Source organism: Geotrypetes seraphini, chromosome 1, assembly GCF_902459505.1.
Source record: "Geotrypetes seraphini chromosome 1, aGeoSer1.1, whole genome shotgun sequence".
NCBI classification, from domain to species: domain Eukaryota; kingdom Metazoa; phylum Chordata; class Amphibia; order Gymnophiona; family Dermophiidae; genus Geotrypetes; species Geotrypetes seraphini.
Genome location: NC_047084.1, coordinates 537,312,322 through 537,336,606, shown reverse-complemented (window position 1 = coordinate 537,336,606; position 24,285 = coordinate 537,312,322). Strand labels below are relative to the sequence as shown.

General features: G+C 40.9%; 1 protein-coding gene across 7 annotated transcripts in view; it reads right to left on the bottom strand.

The window, feature by feature from the left end:
• The window catches only part of APC (APC regulator of WNT signaling pathway), a 344,325-nt gene that overhangs the window by 273,248 nt on the left and 46,792 nt on the right, over nt 1-24,285 (bottom strand). For 2 of the 7 annotated variants that reach the window (XM_033929104.1, XM_033929107.1), the window contains exon 3: nt 21,757-21,819. The exons of 3 other annotated variants lie outside the window; for them this stretch is intronic. The gene's annotated coding sequence lies outside the window, so the exon portion shown is untranslated. The remainder of the gene's footprint in view (nt 1-21,756; nt 21,820-24,285) is intronic. 2 more of the 7 variants (XM_033929106.1, XM_033929109.1) reach the window with 1 other exon arrangement.

The window sequence follows — 24,285 nt, the reverse complement described above, 5'->3', positions numbered from 1 at the left end:
ATCTCCCTGCTATGACAAGTTTAGTGGCCACCATTGTGGCCGCTAGTTGAGGGTGTCAGGAGGGATGCTCAATCCCTCCTGCCCAGAACACCCCCCCTCCCCACCCACTCCAAATGAACATGGCAAGAGGGATGCCCAATCCCTCCAGCCCGGAACACCTCCTCCTGTAGATCGCCGGCAGGAGGGTGCCCAATCCCTCCTGCTGGTACCCTCCCCTCCCCCTCCCCTCTCCTGACCCCCCCCCCCCTTAACCTGTAAAACCAACCCCCACCCTACTCCTCTAACCTATAAACCCCACCCCGGATCCTCCCTCTAACCTTTAAAGATGGTTGGCCGGGTCTTCTCTCCGGCCGGCCAGCAGGCCTGCCTGCCTCGGTTGGAATGAGGGGATGCACCAGAGGAGGGGCCTTAGGCACAGTCCAACCGGAATCTTTGGTAGACCCAGGTGAACTAAGACTCCTTTTATGGGCGGGGCCTTAGGCACATAGGGCCTACCGAAGATTCCAGTTGGCCCAGGTGCCTAAGGCTCCTTTTATGGGTGGGGCTTTACGCCCCTACTTCGATGCATCCCACAATGCCCATCTGGCCTGCCATCTTTAAAGGTTGGGGTCCGGGAAGAGTGGGAGGTCGCGCCATCTACAGAGTGGGGATGAATGGGGGTTTTCCAACAGGAGGGATGGGGGGGGTTCTGCCAGGAGGGATTGGGCACCCTCCTGCTGGTTTCATTCAGGGGGGTGTTCTGGCAGGAGGGATTGGGCAACCCTCCTGCCGGCAATCTACAGGAGGAGTGGGGGTTCCAACAGGAGAGACTGGGCACCCTCCTGCCAGTGATATACAGGGGGAGCTGGCGGGGTTCCGGCAGGAGGGATTGGGCATCCCTCGTGCTGGCAATCTACAGAGGGGTTCCGGGCAGGAGGGAATGGGCATCACTCCTGCTGCGTTCGTTCTGGGGGGGGGGGGACTGGCAACCGCAGCCGCTAGACATTTCACAGCAGGGAGATCCCTTGCTGCGATAAGCTTAGCGGTCGCATCTATAACAACCCAATTCTCTAACCAGTGTCTGTAACATGGCTTCTGAGACTGAGCTTCCAATATAGGAGAAAAGAGCTCTTTAGAAATTTGAAGATTCACATCCAAAGAATTGAAGAAAAGAAGTTCAAATAAAAGAAATCACCCGTTTGTGTCTGACAAATTGACCTGGCTGGAAGATATCCTAATCAAGCAGTCATCTAAGAAAGAAAGTATGTGAATCTCCTGTTTGCGCCAAAATGCCACTACTGCCCTCATTTTCTAAAATGTTCATGGAGCCGTGGCTAGGCCAAATGGCATCTGCCAAAACTGATAGCGCTGCTCAATGAGAGTTAAGCGAAGATAGTGCAAATTCGGTGACCATAGGGAAATTGTAAATATTCTCACAGTTTTTCTCCAGAAGTGTCTAACTCTGAAAAACTAATTTACAAGAATGAGTTCCAGCCACCGTTAGGCACTATGAAGTAAATGGAATAACTTTCCTTAGTTCCGGAAGAACTAAAACTACTGCCCCGAGTACCAGTAACACTTAAAAGGGAGTTTCGCATGAACGTAACTTTGGAAGCTCAATACATGGTCATTCCAAGAAAGAATCTGAAATGGGAGGAGGATTCAAAGATGCAAGCATCCTGAAAAATGCCCAAAGCCCCCTGACCTAACATCATAGTGTCTCCCCCCTCATGAGAAAGCATAAAGTTACAAGAGGAAGTGAAGATCCCTTCAGAATGAAAAGCAGACAGTCGGGGAACGGCTGGACAAGAGCTGTAAATTCTGGAAGAAGAAAGGAACTTTCCCACAAAAAAATCCAGCTTTGAGATGTAAGATGGAGTATGTTGGAATTCTGAAAACTGTACTAACTCCATGTAATGTTAGCCAAAAACTTACTGCCTTTAAAAGTGAAGACGTACTAGATGTAATCTAGAAGCTGCATTGACCACCCCATGGGAAACAATCTGCATTCTAATTGTTATCAGATAAAGCTCACATCCCTAAAGAGAGCTTCAGGGATGATTCCAACAGCCACATAGCATTTGCTACTCTGTGGGTTTGGGAGAATAGGTAACTTGTTCCTGGTTAGAAGGAGTCACACAGCTCTTCCTGCCAGTTTGAGGGACTGTCTAGCAGGTGCCATGAGAAGATGGTGACCTGAGAAATATGTGCAAGAAGCTTTGAAACTTTTAGTCTCTGGCACACTAGAAATAGAAAAGACAGTTCAAGAATCAATTCTATAGTGCTACCAGACACAAACAGCGCTGCATAGAGGCACAAAGAATAAGAAAACCTCTAAACCTACATAGACTCACCCTTCAGAGACACTGAGAAAGACAAGAAGATACCCGTATGAAACACAGGGTACTCTCATGCCGCTGACATCACTGTACAGCAACTTGCCTTCTGCCGACCCACAATGGCAAAAAAACGAGATTGGGCGGCTGAGCACAAGGTAGAATCTCTTTCTTAAGCACCGTGAGGCATAACAGTACAGTTGCAATTAAAGTAGTTAAGTATTTTCAAGAAGAGAGAGTGGGGAAACACACACACAAGGTATATCACCGCAACAGTGGCAAAAACTGTTGAAACACTCCTGATGTGTAGAACCCCGAAAACAGGGAAGCTGCGGAATAGTGACCTAAGTCAACTGCAAAATAAACTCCATGAACGCTGCGGTGCTCCCGCTAGTGCCAGAGACCCAAGCGCGTGCCTGTTTCATGCTGAAATGAGCTGGCTCTATCAACAATGCATTAAAAACCTACTCGGAGCCAACCATTAAAATATTTTTCCCACCGTCATGGTATAAAATGCTTTAAATGAACATTGGAGAGAAATAAATAAATGCTGCTTCGTTCAAAAATAAGCACACGCCTCTTGCGCTCAGTCAGGAACCGGCTATATGAAGAACACACCCAGAGCCGTCCAAATATTTACCTCCACCCAACTGCAGGAACTGCCAAGCAGAGTCCACCTCGGAGAGAAATCCCACTACCGCTGTGGCACTGCTGCCAGAGTATGAAAAAAAACGTGCGCCTACAACACGCAGGAAGGCACTAGTTCCGTTAACAGAGCTCTCTATCCATACACCCAAAGCCCTTTACTGAATAAACTTCATACAAATGTAATTACTTGTCAGTCACTAAACCATTTCCACAACTCTACAAAATATAGCGTTTGATAAAAAAACATATTCCTTCTGTAGACTCACACTGAACCCGCAGCTCCACCACAACCAGAAACCAGAAAAGAAGTGCAAATAAAACATATATTCACAACTTTGTTGATAGTGCGGGAGATGCTGGTTGCTCAGCACTATGAGAACAGAATTGTTTAATAGTCACTGTGGTCTCTTTTTTTTTTTTACATTGAAGGGAAAGAAGAAAAATTGAGACCCAGTCAGACCCTTTATCATTGGAGGGAGGGTGAGGCAGGGACCTGGGGGGGCCCAGGTATAACCCCTAAAGCCGGCACCGTTCAGCCAGACACCCCTGTCTCACTGAAGAGAAACCTCAACAGGAGAAATAAAATTGCCATCTCACTGAAGAGAAACCTCAACAGGAGAAATAGAATGGCAGTCTCACCGAAGAGAAACCTCAACGGGAGAAAATAATTTTCCAGTCACAGCCAGAATTCAGGAGCTAGTTGAATAGCGACCATCACCCGCTGGGAGAAAGAGCATACTGAAGATGCAGGAGGTGTGCCAGCCAATAGGACCACCTGTTAATCAGTTTCTCTTTCTCCACCTGCTAGTAGATGTGTGCTATCCCATTGGTCTCTGGATTCATCTGCTGCTGTTGCTAAGGAAATCATGTTACTTCCATTTTTAGGATTCCATTTGCAATTTTCAAATTTATCTGTTATGCTGTTTAACAAAATTATAAGTTTTATGTCAAGCTGTACACCACCTTAGGTGAATCTCATCAGAAAGTTGGTTAATAAATCTCAATAAATAAGTAATTTTCATCCCATTCCATTCTCAGATATTTTGCCCCCACCCCCATGGACATTTTTTATATATTTTGTACGATCTTCTCCAATTTTCATTGGGTTGGAACAAAAAAAAAGGGGGGGGTGAAAAAAGATGTGTTATCTTGAAAAATCATGTATTTCCTGTTTGATTGTCTCGGTGATAGTCATATCCCCTTTTATTACTGAGTCCTAGGCTAAGGAATCCCACTTGTATGATTTGGGTGAACTGCTGGCTTTTGTAAAAATTAAAAGGCTCTTCCCAAGACGTTATGAATGGATGCATCACCCAACTGAGCTTACCAACCACCTCACCAATGTTACAGAAAATGTTCTAACACTGCACAGTACTTTCCATGCCCGAAACTGGCTAATATTTCATGCCACCCAGCTGGCAACATTCTAGAAAGAATAATAGAAAGTAAAATAAATAGTGGTTCTCTAAGTACATACTATTCAACCCAGTCTTTGGGGCACATCCATCCAGTCAGGTTTTCAAGATATCTATAATGAATATACAGTATATGATAGATTTACATACCACTAAGGAAGCAAATTTCTCATGAATACTATTTATGTATATCCTGAAAACCTGATTGGATTGGTGTGCCCTGAGGACTGGATTGAGAAGCACTTCTAAGATACTAATTCACTAAATCACACAAACCTTCCCAGTTCCCTTGTTTTGAAGTTCTTCCCCAGACAAAGCTGTTATTAGAACTAAGGGGACATTTTGGGCTTCTATATGTACAGTAGGAGAGACCTTTTGGCCTTTCTATCTATATATATATATATAAAATCGGAGGTATGAATGTGTGTATGTATGTGTGTGTGTATGTGCCGCGATCACGCAAAAACGGCTTGACCGATTTGAACGAAACTTGGTATGCACATCCCTCACTACCTGGGGTGATATGTTCTGGGGGTCTCGCGGCCCACCTGCACACATGGGCGGAGCTACAAACAGAAAATCACATTTCACCCATTCATGTCAATGGAAAAAATGTATAATGCTGCCATTCTCACAGTAATTCAAAAACGACTTGACCGATTTGAACGTAACTTGGTATGCAGATCTCTCACTACCTGGGGTGATATGTTCTGGGGGTCTCGCACCTGCACACGTGGGCAGAGCTACAAACAGAAAATCAGATTTCACCCATTCATGTCAATGGAAAAAATGTAAAAAGCTGCCATTCTCACAGTAATTCCAACTATAAAACACTTTCTATGACACTATAACCACTAGGGACATCGTTTCTATTCTACCACGGACACCATACATATAGAGTTTGTATATTCTAACTGTGTTTGTAACTGTTTCCTTCATGCACCCCAGTTCATAATGTTATTACATTACATGAGTACTCACATATGCTGAACTAGGAACACAGGTTCCATTCTGAACCGGGGAAAAATCTGCATGGAGTTTCTTTTCAACCTGAGTTTCCACATATTGAGTTGTTTAAATCAATACTGAAACTTTTGGATGCCACTTATTCCAACAGATCTTCCTTTTCAGTTTAAGAGATTGCAAATTCCAGTGAGACTTGCATTCTCTATCACAATCAACAAATCACAGGGACAGACTATTACATACTGTGGAGTGGATTTAAGATCCCCCTGTTTTTCCCATGGACAACTCTATGTTGCTTGATCAAGGGTGGGTTCAAGAATTTATATGTTCTTGCTCCTGGAGGTGAAACTAAAAATGTTGTTTATAATCAAGTTTTGTGTTAGTTGTATTGTATTCATTTTGTCAAATATTTCACATTATAATTTGAATATTGTACTTTTTATAAAGCTGTAAAAAAATAATTTCATTCACCACTATAAAGTATCTTTATTTCAATCCATTTACTGTGTTATTGCTATAATTAAATACCCGTGCAACGCCGGGGCATCAGCTAGTAAAACTATATAAGAGACATCCAAGCATATCACATGATCACATGATTTAATTATGCAACTGAATTGGTGTTAGGGAATACCCGCTATAGGTAAGTAGCTTTGCTTTATTTACTGTTTTAATGCATTAAATAGAAAGGATCATATGAATCCCGTGCTTTGAAATAAGTTTCTGAGACCAGACACTTAATAGCAGTAGTAGTAAACAGTTGCCTGGCACAACTTCCCATGTTATGGATGGCAGGACTATGCTCCCTGCCCCAAGAGGCCTATTTCATGTTTCTGATTCTGCCTTCTTGTAACATCTCCATCTCTTATTCCAGCAAATGTCATTTCATTGCACGTGTATGAGAGATCACTCATCTTCTGAAAGCTGAATTTTTTTTTCATCTGCCTGACTTCATCCCTTTCACTCACTGGGTATATATGAGCCATGGCCCACCATCTGAGAGCTGCTATGTGGGAAACCTGGCCTTGTTTCCTTAGCCTGAGACCTTAACATCATGGCAGTCAGGAATGGATGTAGTATTAACAGGCAGCTAGGTTTCTTCCCTCCAAACTTTAGTTAGTCTGGCAACAATGGCACTTGCAGGCTGGATCAAGGATATGTTTGTTACAGATTTCAATGAGAATATCTTGCCCCTGCCAATACTGTATTGGTAGGGGCAAGTTTCAGTCGAGCTTGAAAGTCCACACTGCCCAGCCATGGACACACACACAAAGCCCTGGGAAGTTGAGGATGGTGGATAACATTCAGTGTTTTTAAAAGTTTTTTTTTAAAATCCCTATTTGTGGAAGGTTTGGGAGGGGGTTGGGTTGTTTTTTTTGTGGGGTTTTTTTAACAGTTGTGAAGTATTGTCTAATAAGGAGAAGAAAATGCAAGATGAGCAATTTATATGATATCATTGTCTGTTGTTATTGATTTTACTTGAATTGTATGTATTCTTGTAACCCACTTAGGTTTTAAGCGGGATATAAATTTGTTAAATAAATATTTAACATTATGTATATGCTTCAGCAATTGTGAAGTATGTGACTCCTTAAGCAGAAGATCCAGCAGGCCACTATGTAGTTGTTTACCTGGAGGTAATGATCTTTACTGACATTTTTAGAACCTGAACGCCTGCAATGTGACAGACAGAGGTTAGAGGAGAAGAATATTTATTGTATGGTTGATAGGTCAGCTTACCTTTATTTATTGTTTTATTTGCATTTTGTTTTTATATATTGCCTTAATGCTATGGAACTGAAAAGTAGTTAAATACAAATAGTGTCTAGCTCCAGTAAAGGCTGGTTTCAACTTAACTGGGATCCCAAAAGAGCAGAAGGAAACTGCTAGGCCAAAAGCTGCTTTTTTAATTTTATTTATTTTTAAGTACGACTATTCAGGAAATATCAGCTCCCAATTTCAACGTCCTCTGGAAACACAAACAGTCACACTATTCTTTTTGCTTTTCCTCTCTGAGGAAAGAATGTCCAAAATAGAAACCAGGTATTCATGCAGCCTCTACAGGTTATATAGCATTCATGCAAAAAAGTATGCAACTACAGCCCTGTTAGGAAATGAGAGCAAACTGAAATCAAAATATGTTTTTGAATAACAACAAAAGAAAAGGTCTGTCTCAAAAATAAAGATACAGCAGCTACCAGACCTCAGAAAAAAATCTTAATTTATACTGCCACTTTCAGACATAAAGTTGCCTTTTTTTTCTCATTTCTTTACAATTGCTCTAGCAGACAAATTCTGGTAAAAGTCAAAAGGTTCCCTAGAAATAGAGATAGTCTAAATAGTAGAAAACGGAGAAATCACATATCATATCCTGACACATTCCATTTTCAGAATAAAGGTTGATTTTAGCTTGACACTATAACCTAAACAGTAAAGCATCAAGTCTTCACTAAAAACCATATCCCCAAACCAGCCTTCCTCTAGCTTTGGAACTAGACCAGGTAACAACAGACACCCAACCAATGAAAAATAATCTCAAATCCCAAGAATCTATACCATCTTTTTTATGGGGGGGAGGGGAGGGCAGCAGCTGCGTCATAGAAATTCTATGAGTGTTAGAGCTTTTACCACAGTGACTGGTGATTTAAAAAAAATCCTAATGTGGCTTCATTAAAGGGGGCCCAAATCTCTTTTTTCAGGTTTTAATTCCATCTCTAATGAATTATGATCTCTTCTGGATACAAATTTATTTGAAAGAACAGTTACTTACTTGTAACAGGTGTTAACTGAGGACAGCAGACAGATATTCTTACATGTGGGTGATGTCATCCACAGAGCCCAATATGGACAGTAATAAAGTGTACTGTCACTTTAAAAATTTTAAAAGTTTCAAGATTGCCCGTACTGTGCATGCACCAGTGTCTTCATGCTCAACATCGGCTCACTGGACTATCAGTACAGTTAAAAAAAAAAAAGGCAGCTAAGCAGTCAACTAAGGGAAGTGGTGGGAGGGTTGTGAGAATATCTGCCTGTATCCTTGGATAACACCTGTTACAGGTAAGTAACTGTGCTTTATCCCAGGACAAGCACGCAGCATATTCTCACATGTGGGACTCCCTAGCTGCCAGGATCATAATTCTGAGCCTGATGAAACCAAAAAGGGTTGGAAGGAAGTTGGCATCTAAATAGAGAATAAATTTTGTACAACTACTTGGCTGAAACGACTATCCCATCTGGAATGATTCTCCAAACAGTAATGGGCTGTGAAGGTGAAGTGTAAAGTGGCTGCTTTATATATGTCCTCAATGGGAGTAGCATGTAGATGGGCTACTGAAGTTGCCTTTGTTCTTACTTTATGTGCAATGGCATGACTCTCCAGCATCAGCCCAAACCAAGCATAGCAAAAGGAGATACAGTCAGCTAGCCATGTGGAGATAGACTTGGAGCAACTGGCAACAAGAGAACTGTTATTGAAAAAGACATGGGGGAAACATAGAAACATAGAAAGATGACGGCAGAAAAGGGCTACAGCCCATCAAGTCTGCCCACTCTATTGACCCACCCCATTAAGTCTGAATGCTAATGACCTAGTTCCTTAACTCGACCCTCGTAGGGATCCCACGTGGATGTCCCATTTAGTCTTAAAGTCGAGCACGCTGGTGGCCTTTATCACCTGCACCGGAAGTCTGTTCCAGTGATCTACCACCCTTTCTGTGAAGAAATACTTCCTGGTGTCACCACTAAATTTCCCTCCTCTAAGTTTGAGCGGGTGCCCTCTTGTGACCGAGGGAAGTCAGTGCTTGCCCTGGATCGGTAGCATGGAATGTTGCTACTCCTTGGGTTTTGGCTAGGTATTAGAGACCTGGATTGGCCACCGTGACAATGGGCTACTGGGCTTGATGGACCATTGGTCTGACCCAGTAAGGCTATTCTTATGTTCTTAGGATTGAATGATAAGAACAGTTGAGAAGAAATTCTATGAGACTTGGTCCAATTTAAGTAATAAGCTAGTGCACATTTACAGTCAAATGGGTGGCGGTGCAGCTTCACCAGGGTGAGTGTGGTCTTGGAAAGAAGACAGGGAGAACTATAGACTGGAATTCCAAGATGACCATCGATAGGAACTTTGGATGAGTGCGAAGAACCACCCTATCATGATAGAATGTTGTGTAAAGTGGATCTGACACAAGTGCTTGAAGTTTACCAACTCAATGGGCAGATGTGATGCAGAGTAAGAATATTACTTTCCAATCAAGATGTTTGAGAGATGAAAACGCAAATGGTTCAAAGGTTCAAAGGTTGTCATCAGGTTGTCGACCCCTAATATATGGGGTGAAAAAATTTGTGCACAAAAGTAGAGCGGGACTTGGGTGTGATAGTATGTGATAATCTTAAGATGTTTATCCAAACAGCACTCAATTTTTATATATAAATATTCTTGTGAGGATCAGCAATCAAACTCTCACCAAGATATATACCAAACTCAGTATATATCTCAAATTCCTCACCTCCAACATATAATCCCCAGCTCCTCAGAAGTACTACCTGGGCTCAAAAGTTTCTCCACCCTAGGCTTTATGTACTACCATCCCCACTGGAGCTGCTATCAATTTTTAAATCTTCTCAAAATATGTAAAAGTAATAAACCATCCAGAGTGCCAAAGCTCAGCTCTATTCTATGGTTCCTGGCAGTTGTCCTGCAACTAAAAAAGAACATTCTGATGATGTGCTGGTGGTAGGAGTTCCACACAGGGAACAGGCAACACGTGTCCGTTTCAGCCACACGAGACCTATGCTTAGGTACATAAGATGAACATAAATCCTTGTCTGAGCTCAATATGTATGTATCCAGTTTGCTGATTACTTAATCTGTTTCCTGGCTCTTGAATAAGTCTCCAAAAAAGTGCCTCTAATTCTTATTGTTTTGGATATTTTGCAGGTGGTTCAGCAATTGGCTACACCTTAACTACAGTCTGGTCTGCTGTCAGTGTCCATAGTCTATTTGTGGCGCTGTTCTGCCCTTCAAGTGTCATCAGATCTAAAACGACTCTTCAGTCTTGGACCCAGCAACCTTGCGGCAAAGTGTGTGTCTGTAATTGTAAAATATCGATCCAGGTGATCTGCAAGACAGTTCTTTAAGAAAGCTTTCACATGGCTGTCTGAGTTTGCGTCAGATGCCATTTCTTTTTTTTATATTATCATATATTTTTATATTTGTTACATACATAACAAAATTAGGTACCTAAAAAATATTCAGAAGAAATAAATTAAAATGCAACTGTATCGCTGATCTGGTCCACATTAATGAGACTGCCTAGAACCTAACACAAAGATAAGAACAATTAAATATATTGAAAAAGTTATTGAAAATAATTTTATCAAAAAACAATATCACCAACAGGCAAAAAGGCCTAAACTTATTTTCATCAACCACTGTAATAGTTTTTGAAACCTTGTCAGGTAAAACTTTATCTTTTAGAAAACTCTCTAAAATAGATCCACAAATGTGTATTTATCTTTTCCATACGATATCAAGCATTTGCATAGACATTTAAGGAAGAATTCAGCTCCTATTGCCAGAACCTGAAGTTTAAGGCATAGGAACCGCTTCCTCTGAAACTGCGTCTAACAGGAAATATTCTTAGTTGTTGACCACAGAACAAAGCTTGCTTTCTATCAAAGTACAATTTAAGAATAACTTGTTTCTCCAGTTCTGTTTTAAATGTAACCAACAAAGTAGTACGTAGATTCTAAAAACTGAGAAATATTTAAACTGTCTGGGGAAACCAAGTGGTCAATTTCTCCTTCATCAACAACATTATTAGAACTCCTGGGGATGTAATAAAGATTCAGGTTCATATGATTCCACTTTAGCATATTGCAAAACATCCTTCATATACATCCTCAGATCTATAGGAGCCAAATAGTGAGAGATAGGAAAATTTAAAATCCTATGATTTTTTGCTCTCATCAAATTTTCCATTTTCTCCAATTGGCATGTGTCGGGGAAGCAGGGAGAAATCGGAGGCAGTGGCAGAGAGAGAGAAAGACAGACAGACAGACAGAAAGAGGGCAGGGAGAGAGACAGACAGAAAGAGGGCAGGGAGAGAGACAGACAGAAAGAGGGCAGGGCAGGGAGAGAGAAAGAAAGACAGAAAAAGGACAGGGAGAGAGAGAAAAAAAGAAAGGGAAGGGGGAAGGGAGAGAAGAAGAAAAAGTTGGACTCATGGAGGGACAGAGAGAGATGTTGGTTGGGAAACTGAATGAGGTCTGCAGGAGAGGAAGCATGCAGGAGGCAGAAAGAAAGAGAAAAAAAGAGAAATACTGAATTTACAGTCAGAAGAAGGAAGTGCAACCAGAGACTCATGAAATCCCCAGACAGCAAAGGTAGGAAAAATGATTTTATTTTAAATTTAGTGATCAAAATGTGTCCAAATTTATATCTGCTGTCTATATTTTGCACTATGGCCCCCTTTTACTTAACTGCGATAGCAGTTTTTAGCTTAGGGAGCCAATGAGCATCGGAAGCAGCGATAGGCATTCAGCGCAGCTCCCTGTGCTAAAAACTACTATCGCAGTTTAGTAAAAGGGGAGGGGGGGTATATTTGTATAGTTGTTACTGAGGTGATATTGCACATTTTGAAGTCATCTGCCTTGACCTCTTTGAAAAAAACCCCGAATATAAATGATAATTAACATTTTATATGCAAACAGTGTGCTTTGTGGGTTTTTTTTAATTTTATTATAACAGGGATGATTAACGATGTTGTCTTGACATGCCTATGTTATATGTGATGATCGGAGGGAAACAAGATTCTATCAGCCTCTTTTACAAAGCCACGCTAACAGCCCTGAAGACCATAGAGATTTAAAGAGCTTCAGGGCTGTTGCCGCACGGCAGCCGCTAGCGCAGCTTTGTAAAAGAGGCCGTATGTATGTAATATGGAAACCGCATAGTTATATGCGGTATATACATTTTTAAATAAATAAATAGTTAGTAGATCATTTTGACTTGGTCATTTTAAAAGTAGCTCACAAGCCAAAAAAGTGTGGGCACCCCTGTTCTATGAGACCAGCCCAAAATTGCAGCCTGGTCGCTGCCATGGATTCTTCCCTGCCTGCCCACTGTTGAAGCCGCTGCTGGGGATCCCTCCCTGCCTGCCTGTCTGCAGGTCCGCTGTACCACCCCCCAAACCCGAAACCGACCATGTTACTTTGTTGGAGCCAGACTGGCTCCCTCCTCCCCCAGCAGCACTCCGTGCAGGGACGCAGGCAGCAACTCACATTCAGTGTAGCTGACCCGGAACCTTCACTCTGATGTCAAAATTGGTGTCAGAGGGAAGGCTTGTGGGCCAACCACATGAAGCATGTGAATCGCTGCACGCGCCGTCCCTGCACGGAGTTACTGCTGGGGGAGGGTGGAGCGAGTCCAGCTCCAACAAAGTAACAGGGTTGGCTTCAGAGGTGGGGGGTGGTGTAGCAGGCCGGCAGGGAGGGAGGGTTCCCCAGCACTAGCTTCAGCACAGGACGGGGCAGGCAGAGATCCCCAGTAGTGCCTGCGGCTTCTGTGGACGGGTTGGCTTCAGGGGAGGGGGGAATGTGGACAGGCAGGGTTCCCCAGTGTGCAACTTAATTTGGGGACAAAGCCTGAAGGCAGGTAGAACTAGACACAGAAGAAAGGGAAGTGCCATGAACATTGGACACAGAAGGGAGGGAACAGAAAAGGAGAATTGATGGGCATGAGTGTGTGAGTGAGAGATGGTGTACATGGGGAAAGGAAGAAAGGAAAATTGGGCATAAAGAGAGAAGAGTAAGGTAGAGATGCATGGGGAATAGAAGGATGAGAGAAAGAAATGTTGGATATGGTGGTGGAAAGGGCGGATTGAAGGGGATGCAAGGAGGAGGTATGTTGGACATAGTGATGAAGGGAGAAATGTGGCATTGTGCTGGAGAGGGGTGATAGAAGGAGAAATGAGCATGGGGCTGGTGGGCAGTAGTGAAAAATGCTGCACCTGATCCAGGGAATGAGAGAGGGAGAAATGTTGGATATGGTATTAGAGGGGGGGTGGGAGAAATGCCTGGATCTCTCAAGACGGATGGACAGTGAGAAAGAGAGGGAGACATATTGCCAATAGGGGTGGAGAAGAGAGGAAGAAAAGTTGAACTCATGGAGAGAGAGAGAGAGAGAGATGTTGGTTGGGGAAGGGAATGGGGTCCGGAGGAGAGGAAGCGTGCATGAGGTAGAAAGAAAGAAATATTGGATGCACAGTCAGAAGGAAATGCAACCAGAGACTCATGAAATCCCCAGACAACAAAGGTAGGAAAAATAATTTTATTTTCAATTTAGTGATCAAAATGTGTCAGTTTTGTGAATTTATATCTGCTGTCTATATTTTGCTCTATAGTTGGTACTGATTGCATATTTTAAAGTCATCTGCTTTGACCTCTATTTTCTCTGTGTACAGTGTGCTTTGTGTTTTTTTTAATTTTGTGGTTACCATCATATAATAACACTAGTCTTTAAGCCCGTTACATTAACGGGTGCTAGAGATGTCTGTCTGTCTGGGTTTTTTTCTTTGTCTCTCTCTTCCTCCTCTGTTATGATCTTCCATCTCTCTGTTTTTCCTCAGGGTCTCCCTCCCCCCCTGTCTGCACCTCTCATAGTCCAGCATCTGCCTCCTGTCTTTCCCCTTTCTGTGTTTCTTCTGCTTACAACCCCCACCCCTTCTCTGCCTCTCTCTCCTTCCTTCCTCCCTATGTCCCCCTTACTGTCTTTCAGCCTTTGTCCCACCCCTCCCCTGAAGCCAGCCTGCCTGCGTCCCTCCTGCGCCCAAGCCTGGCCTATCTGCTGGCGATATTTCCTCCCCCCGGTCCACTGCAACTCACCACCCTTGGCCGCCTTCCTGCCTCCTCCCAAGCAGACATTGACTCTTGCGTCACGCCGCCCTCTGGTGAGAAATCGACGGCTCAGCGATCGACCGCTGCAAGACTCGAGCCCTCCGGCATTTTAAGCGGGGACGACAGGGGGCGGCGCTTGGGCAGCGTTAACTCTTCATTTGTCCGCGCGGAGCCTGGTTACGGCGGTGAAGCCCTTTTATTTATGTTTACTAAGCGGCGGACTTGGCTGCGCCACAGCGCTCGCGCCAGCTGAGAGGCTGAGGCAGGAAGACGCAGCCCTTCGCGAGCGCCAAATCCCCCTGTGGAGACGAAACTTTTTTGTCCTTCTCGCCTTGGGAGGACGATTGAGCCAGGAGGGAGGAGTCGCTGGCACACGTGCCTCCAGCTAGCGCAGGCACCGTGAGGACTGGCACAGAAGCACACCTCACAGCGCCAGGAATCACGAAGTTTGAACAGCGCATGTGCGCTCTAGAGTTTTATTATTATAGATTATATTGTATGTATATGAAAAATGGATGGAAGAAATTGCATTACAATTAGTACTATTATTATGGGGGTGGGGTCTGGGGTGGAGCTTGAGCGGGGGTACTTGGTTAGTATTTGTTAGGCTTAGGGGTACGTGGCTTGAAGAAGTTGAGAAACACTGCTCCATTGCATATTCATTGTATCCTGAAAGCCTCACTGGCCAGGTGGTCCCTGGGACTGGGTTAAAAACTACTTATGTAGAAAATGGGTAAACATTTCAGTTACAACCAGACTTGACACAGGTACTTGAAGCAATCTTCAAACAACAAAAATTGTCAACATTCATACAAACTCCCCAAACATTACTACGTACTGCTACTTACTCCATACTGAAGCACTCAAGTCTGTGCACATTATTCCAGGCAACAGTAGCTACAAACTATACAAGCCACACTTTATTCACAAATCACCATCACAAAATATTAAATAAGCAAGCTCCAAGCAAAGCTCAGCAGGAGCCTATGGACCTGAGCTCTGGAACCTTCTACCCGCCCACCTGAAACTACAAGCATCCCTAGACAAATTAAAAAAACAACCTTAAACTTTTCTATTCACAGATGCATATACCTGATCCTTCCAATCCTATCTTTTTTAGCTTAAGATAGCAGAACATACCAACTGGATACAGAGCCCTCCCTCTTGTACTATCTCATCCATCTTTCCAATCAAAGATTGTAGTTCGTCCCTTTCTCCCTCACAGTTTAGTTTACTGCATCTATGATATGCGGGCTATTAAATCCTAAATAAACTTGGATCAGTCTGTGATAAGCAGAATGTAGGAGCCCCAGTTACTACTGTGACTTAGATTGAACTACAGACAGAGATGAGTACCTGCATGTAATGTGTACAGCGCTGCATATGCCTAGTAGCACTATAGAAATGATTAATTTGCAGCAGACTTGTTGATCTCGAGACATTTATGGGAAGCACTAAGAATGCGACATCCCTCTCACCCTTCTCTTTTGTCTTCTGCTCCCAGTTATAGCCATTCCAGAGAAAGGCCTTCATTATTGCAGAGGCAAGAACAAAAGCAGTTTAACAGAACAATTACCATTGTGGTGGGTTGTTTTGGGTTGAGTTTTAGAGTTCAAAAGTTTTTTATTAAGTTTCCAAAACACACAATACAAAGGAAACAAACATAAATGCATTTACAAAGTACATGGTCCAGTTTGTTTTTTTTAAACAGAGTTCCAAAAAAATGGCTAGTTTTCCCAGCTGCCCCTTAATTCAAAGCACGACTAGCAGGCCGATTAAATAAATGCAATGGGCTGAAAAAAGCCTGCAGGCCTTACGTGTTACACTCCAAATTTAGACTTTAAGAGAAGATGATGAATCTCTGATAATATGCAACTATTGGAAAATCATTTTCCTATGCCTCCAGGTTCTGTATATACACAGCATTTTAGGCTACGTTATAACAAGCACGTCATGCTGCTATACGGATGACATGGGAACAGATTCTGCTCTCTGGATCGGCTAGGAATTTGATAAATATAGTGCTCACAGCACTTGGGGTGAAGGGAATCTCAACCACAATACAAAAAGTGGAACCTATTAATAGTGGTGTACAAAGAGGGGGGCGGTCCGCTCCGGGTGCAAGCCATGAGGGGATGTTCCCGGCTTTGGAGTCATGGTCTGGGAACTTCCCTTCTCACGGCCCAGTCCCAAGACTGTGGGTAGTCTCCGTGGCCCAGCATGTTCCCAGCCTTCTCTCCTGTCCGATGGCCCTTTACCTTCTGTGAAGCTGAAAAAACAGCCGGCCTCGGCAGTGATTCAGGTACATCGCCCGCGGCTCCCCTTCCTGCTTTCCGTGTCTGCCAATGATGCAACTTCCTGTTTCCATCCGGGTGGATTGAGGCAGAGGCAGACACGGAAAGCAAGAAGGGGAGCCGCGGGCAATGTAGCTGAATCACTGCCAAGGCCGGCAGTTTTTTCAGCTTCACAGAAGGTAAAGGACCATCGGACAGAAGGCTGGGAACATGCTGGGCCACGGGGACTATTCAGAGCCTTGGCACCGGGCCATGAGAAGAGAAGTTCCCAGACCATGACTCCAAAGCCGTGAACACCCCCTCATGGCTTGCACCCGGAATGGACCGCCCCCCTCTTGGTACGTGCACCTGGGAGAACATTACTAAAAATATATTTTTTTTTTTACATAGGGGGGTGTCAAAAATGATGGCAGGGGTGTCAAAAAACAATTGGCCCCGGGTGTCACATACCCTAGGTATGCCACATACCCTAGGAGCCATTTTTTGGACTTTTTGAAGCGTTAGCATTCGCTCTTGTTTAGACTGATCGGTCGGGTCACACCCTGATGTAGCCTGTCGGTGAAACGCTGGCCTCCGTCGGTGTGCCGATCAGCTCTAAGATAAGTAGTATTTTTGCTTCTATCTTCAATTCATTATTTATGTGAAGCACAAATTTTGATTCAATTGCTCATTTTTGCAAGAAGGTTTTACCTATGAGGTTACCGCTTAACCACCTTTGAGATCCACTATTGTGGAGGTGGTAGGGCCTTTTCTGAGGCGTTTTCCTTCTTTTTGAGCTGAGCCTCTGCAGTACATTCTTAGTGCTATAACATCTTTTGACCACACCAGTCTCCCATTGGAAGTGTTGTTTATACATACCCTAGGTACGCCACTGCCTATTAAGTTCCAGACAGTCTGCTGCTATAATGGCAGGATTAGGCAAGTTCAAGTTCAATTTTATTTGATGAATCGCCTATAACACTTTCTAAGCGATGTACAGTTTAAAATATCATATAAGATAACAAACGCTATTAAAAAACAGAAATTATTAACAATTTGTTAAAAAAAAAAAAAATTTATAACATACAGTGTTAGAACTTTAGGGGTTACATCACTAACTAGGTACATTAGGGAAAAAGGGGCACAGTTACAATTTTCTCAATCTAAGAAGGAAGAAACATAAAAGGTAAAAAACACATAGGTGAGGGGCAAAGAATATATTTAGAAGATTAAAAGTTTGAACATGAAAAAAATTATTTTTTAAACAGAGTTTTAAATCATTAAATAATAAAAGCATCTTTAAATAAAAAGGTTTTTAAAGATTTTTTAAAGGAATTAAGGTCTTTTTCTTTTCTTATATAGAGGGGCAGGGCATTCCAAGTTTGAGGTGCTAAAACAGAAAACATTTTGTTTCTTCTTGTGCCTACTATTTTTAGAGAAGGGACTGATAATAGATCTTGAGATGAGGACCGAAGGGATCGAGAAGACTGATAAGGAATAATCATTTTGGATATAAATTGTGGTTCATTAGATGCCATAGTCTTAAAGATTAGTAGTGCTATTTTAAAAGTGATTCGGTGGTTAATGGGCAGCCAATGGGATTTGATCAGTAATGGGGTTACATGGTCATATTTTTTTGCTTTGTGGATTAATTTTATTGCGGTGTTTTGGATAATTTGAAGCCTCTTTTTTTCTTTTTGTGGTATATTGAAGAGTAGAGAGTTGCAATAATCTAGTTTTGATATTATCATAGAATGAGTAAGTATATTAATGGATTTGGGCTCTAAAAAAGAGGAAATAGAACGTATAAGACGGAGTTTGTAAAAACAGGATTTAACAATTTGATTGATGTGATCATGAAAATTTAAGTTAGAATCAATAATTACACCTAAGATTTTTAATGATGATACTGATGCAATTGGAGAATTATCAAGTAAAAACGGGGATATTGGAACAATGTCTTTTCTCCAAGTAAATATCATTGTTTGAGTTTTCTGTAGGTTCAGAGATAGCTTATTGGAGCTAAGCCAGTTTTTGATTTTTTCTAGTTTACTATTAATTTCTTTAATGTCATCGTCCTTTTCTGGATCAAACGGGTGAAGAAGTTGGATGTCGTCTGCATATGAGAATGAGGTGAAACCTAACGATTGGCAGATAGTGAGTAATGGGGAGAGAAAGATATTAAATAGGAGAGGTGATAGAATAGAACCTTGGGGTATTCCAAAAGATGTAGTATAAGGAGCCGAGTGATCGTCTTTAATAATAACAATGGAAGAACGATCAGAGAGAAAAGAATTAAACCAGTTTAGGATTTGTCCACTGACACCAAAAGATTCCAAACGGTTAAGTAACAAAGTGTGATCTATAGTGTCAAAGGCTGCGGAAAGATCCAAGGAGAATAAGGCAACCGACTTGTGGTGATCAAGAAAATAATGAATATTGTTTATAAGACCTAGCATTGAATATTCAGTATTGTGGTGTTTCCGAAATCCCGTTTGGTTGGGATGTAAAGCATTAGAAGTTTCAATAAAATCCGATAACTGTTCAAAAACCAATTTTTCAGTAACTTTTGCTAAAAAGGTAAATTAGAAATTGGTCGATAATTAGATACATCATTACGATTGGCGTTAAATTTTTTCAGTATGGGAGTGACTGTAGCTTTCTTCCAATTAATAGGGACAGTAGCTGTTAGAAGACTATTCTTGATAAGTGAGTGGATAAAGGAACCAAAGCAGGAAAAAAAATTTTTCAAATAAAAAGGTGGAATAAGTTCAAAACGAGAGTTTTTTAATTTAATTCTTTGAAAAATGCCTTCTATTTCCTTAAGGGATGGAAGTTTAAAATTCGAACATTTGGATGTTGGTATAACAGATGAAGCTTTGAAATGAGAAGATTCATCAGTTTTTTGTAGAGCAAAGGTTTTCCGTAAATGCACAATTTTAGCACAGAAATAATCGGCCAAATCTTGTGCTTTGGGAGTAGGTTCAGATGTGTTGTTATTGGTTTTAGACTCTGGCGTAATGGATTTAAGAATCGAAAATAACTCAGAGCTGTTTTTGGCCTTATTGATTTTGTTAGAATAGAAAGTTTTTTTAGTTTGATTAATTTTAGTTTTATAGAAATGAGCATGTTCTTTATACCGTTGTAAATTAGCAGGTGTTTTAGATGTGCGCCATTTTCTTTCTAGAGATCGTAGTTGTGTTTTGATTAATGATAATTCCCTTGAGTACCATGGATTATGTATTTTACGAAAAGAAATAGTTTTGGAGATTAAAGGAGCTGTTGCATTCAGACAAGATTCTAATGAAGAGTTCCAGAAAGATAATTGGTCATTCAGAGAGCTAAAGTTAGGAATGGTTGTTGAGGGGCTAAAGAAAGGAAAGATATCAGAGATTTCCAGTTTGGAATAGTCTCTATAAGTAAACTGTTTTGAAGATGCAGAGGGAGAGATTGTTTCTGCGTGATGAGAGTAGCAGCAATTAAATACAATTAGATAATGGTCAGACCATGGTACTGGTGTAATTTGGGGTAATGAATAAGTTGGAGATTGAAGTTTAGTTGTGAAAATCATATCAAGAGTATGTTTTGAAGAATGTGTAGGTTCCCTAATAAGAAGTTCCAGGTCTAATGTCTTAACGAAATGGATCATATCAGCAGAGTACGAATTGTTAGGGTTGTCAAAGTGAATATTAAAGTCTCCTAAAATAATGGGGCAAATCGTATCCGAACAGAAATCAAATATTAGATTTTGCAGAGAAACAAGTTTGGTGTTATCTACAGGGGGGGGGGGATTGTAGAGTAATAAAAGATCAGTTTTTGGGCAAGGCATTATAAAAAAAGGCGAATATAAGAGAATAAACTTTTTAAACTCATGGTGTCATAAACCAACAGAAAATTTTTCCAGTTGAGTTGAAGACCAAAGAAGCAAGGGGACAGGTTTTGATTTATCAGCTTCTCTATCTTATGAAAGTTCTCTTTTTTTCTTAATTCTCTCTTTTCTTATTGTTTAGTTTGTGCTATTCTTTCTGAAAGTATCATTCCAAGTGCACTCTATTAGAAAAGTTGCACACGTATAAATAACATTTTTATAATGTATGCAGTAATGAATTTTTTATGCTAATCATTCTGTCTAACTGGAACCGTTAATAATGGTGCCCCCCTCTAACTAAAACCGGAAAATAGCCAATTGCACTAATTGCTTCCTTTGCAAGAAGCCATTATTGCTTTATGCTTTTGTTTGTGGAATTGGTGGTAGAAGAATGGCTACTGTGTTCCAAGCAGTGACTCTGACAAATCTCATCTCTCAGGGTTGTTTATATGCATGCTTCTGGCAGCTGCTCAACTGCATTCTGTATGTCGTACAAATTTCATTAGATTATATGGAAACTGTGCTAGCTTTGATGTGAACATTGTTTTGATCTGGTTTATTTGTGTAATTAGAGGTTTGGTGCAGAAAAACAAAATTCAACTCACCATTTTCAAGTAAAATGTCAGTTTTGTAGAGTTTTGTTAAGGCTTTGGCAGCTACACTGGTAAGTGGAAACTGGGCACTTTGTGAAAGTAATTTGCATTTTGGTTTTAAAATCTGTTGCCAAGGGGAAAAAAAGGGCATTTTCCTTCACTCCCTCTTTTAGACAAAAACAAAGAAACAGAGCACTACCATTTCTATCTAATATTAAGTTGTTCAACACATGCATAAAAAAATAAAGCATCCTAAACTGTATTAAGAAAATGTATTATATTATATCCTAGTTCATGTTTTCATTACTTTCCCTAATTAATTTATTTTACTTTACAATGATAGCTCAAGGGAAAATATAATAACTAAAATAACCATTAATAAATGCAATTTTAAAAAAAAAGGCTGTCACAAAAAAACATTATTAAAAAATAAAAACAGATTTTTAAAATTGCTACTAAACCTAAAAATGAATATCAAGCCGTGGAAATACTGTAGGTTCAGTCATACATGGATGCGTTTGATTGACAATTTATCAAATTCTTGATCAATGCAGGACTTTGTAAGGACTAATCTGAAGCTAGGAGCACATATTTAACCTTTTAACTTTATTTTTATTTACTGTACAACTAATTGTTTAGTTCCATTTCTTATTCTATTTTTAGATATACTTTAATCATATGTAAACCGCATAGATGTTTCGCCAATGTGGTATATCAAATAAACTTGGAATATGACAGCTGATAAAGATCATATCACCTATCAAGTCTGCCCATCCTTACCAGCTATTAAGCTCTGTAATATCTTCATCTCCTTAAAGATCCTCCGTGCTTGTGCCATGCCTTCTGGAAAACAGAAAGACCTCTTCACCATTCCATGCAGCCACCACCCTTGCCATAAAGAAATATTTTCTTAGATTTCTTCCAAGTCACCTTTATCCTATGCTCTTTTCACTTCAGAGCTTTCTTTCAATTGAAGGTGGTTAGCCTCCTGTGTATTTTATGTCAAAAGGTATTTAAATGTCTTCATCTAATTTCTCCCATCTCATATTTCTTCCAGTGATCATCATTTTAAAAGCCATCCTCGGAACCAATTCCATTTGTTTAACATATTTTGGAAAGTGCAATTTTCAGAACTGTACAGAGTATTCCAAATAAGATCTGATCAGAAACTTATGCAGAAGTACTATCACCCTTTTCCACCTAGCAATTCTTTTTCCTATACTCAAACAAGCCTACACATAAAGTCCAGTTATTTACATACCCTCCTGTCAAATTATGTCGTTTTAAGATATTTTTAGAGAGAACTCTCGCTTTTCAAGCAGCTAAATTGAATACCTGGTTTGGCAAAATTATGCTAGAAGTTCCATCTTACTATAATTTTAGAAAATTACTAAAAACACAACTATTTGATAAATTTGTAACTTAAGTGTTCTAATGTTAATGCTTTTAATCTATAGGCATTATGTATCTTCTAGAAATAGCTTTTCTTGTATTGTAAATCGGCTGGATGTTCAGCCTTATCTTGCTGTGAAGCACCTAGAACTTTTTACTGGTTTGGCGGTATACAAGAAATAAATTATTATTATTATATACCCGAGCATCCTTCTGGCTTTTGCTATTGCTGTTTCCACTTGTTTAGTTGCTTTATCATCAGATACATCACCCCTGGGATCCACTCTTCTTTTGTGCACAGATCTTCAGCCCCCCCCCCCCCCAAAAAAAAAAAAAATACTATCTCTCTCCCTTTGGGTTGGTTGTTTGTTTGTTTGTTTTTGCAAGACCTTGTATTTTTTCAGTATTAAAATTTTAACTGCCAAGTTCTAGACCATTTTTCAACACACACTACATTTCTCATGTTGCCCACATTCTCCAGAGTATCATCCACAAACAGACAAACCTTACCCAACAACTCTTCCATAATACTATATAGAAAAGAAAAGGTTTAACAGAATGGGACTAAGGACCATTCTCTACAATACACCACTAGAGCATCCTTTACCACTACTCTTGGTTACCACTCACTCAACCAGTTTCTAAACCAGTAGGTCACTTTGCGGCCCATACTTAGGGTGCTCTATTTATTTATAAGTCACCCAAGGGAAACCATCTCCAAGACTTAGCTAAAATCTAAGTGAGGAGGGGGAGAAAAAGTCCTGTAAGCTCAGGTGAAGACCCCCGAGAATTTCCCTGTCACAGCAGTAGCAGGCTAAAGCAAGGCCAGTACAGCTAAGACCTAAAATGGTTGCTGAAAAAGCAAAATGGGCTCTCTGACTAGAAATTGCCAACTCTGAAAGACACTGTGAACTCTGAAAAGCACTTCCGCTTTTTCTTAGAAACAGAGGGCATAGTTATAGAGAAAAACAATTCTGATGAAAAATATAAGTAGAATGATAACTTTATGAAAGTTTCACCAGAAGAAAGACGAACCACGGACAGAAGTGTACAAAAAGGCTAACCACAGAGCCGGAAAACCATTAGGCCTAGGTGCTCAAAAGAGGAACTTGGTATATTAAAAGGACATTTACGGGGAAGTAAGGGAGAAGCTTATGAGAAAAGGAGTGGCACAGAATCACTCAATTATATTAACCAATCCATAGCTTAATATATGAAATAATGAATATGATTAACCAATGAAAGTGTGAAATGTAACATGCACCAAAGTGGTCCCGAGCTGCCAGAATCATATAAAAGAAAGCTCCCTGGACCATAGTTCCAGAACTCATCTGAAGTTCTCCATCAGTCTGGCCAGCTTGGTGTATGCTCTATCACTGTATGCTGTGTGATTTGTTCCTGTAAGCGATTACTATTTGATTATTAAAACTCATATTATTTGTATCAGCATAAAGAGAGTTGAGTGGTCTGTCTGTGAAGGCCTAGGGTCTTCATAAGCACACCAAATCTAGCACTCTCCCTTAATCCAATTCTCTGTTCATCCAGTCAAAGAAATTAATCAGATGTCGACAAAACCTTCCCCTATTAAAACCATGCTGCTTAAGATCATGTAATCCACTGGATACCAGAACTTGCACCATCCACTGTTAGTAGCATTTACATTAAATTTACTTATCGCAGAGTTCTAAAGTGACTATTTTCCAACTTCCTCCTTTCTTCTGTCTTTGTGCAGAGGGACCAAATTGGCCTTCTCCAGTCCTCTATGACCACTCCCAAATCTAAAGCAGCATTAGAAAGGTCAAACAGAGCTGCCAGAATTTTCCTTAGCTCCTTCAGTAACCTCAGATCTACCCTATCCAACCCCACTGCTTTCTCTATTTTCAGTTTAGCTAGTTCCTACAATGTTCTAAAAATCAT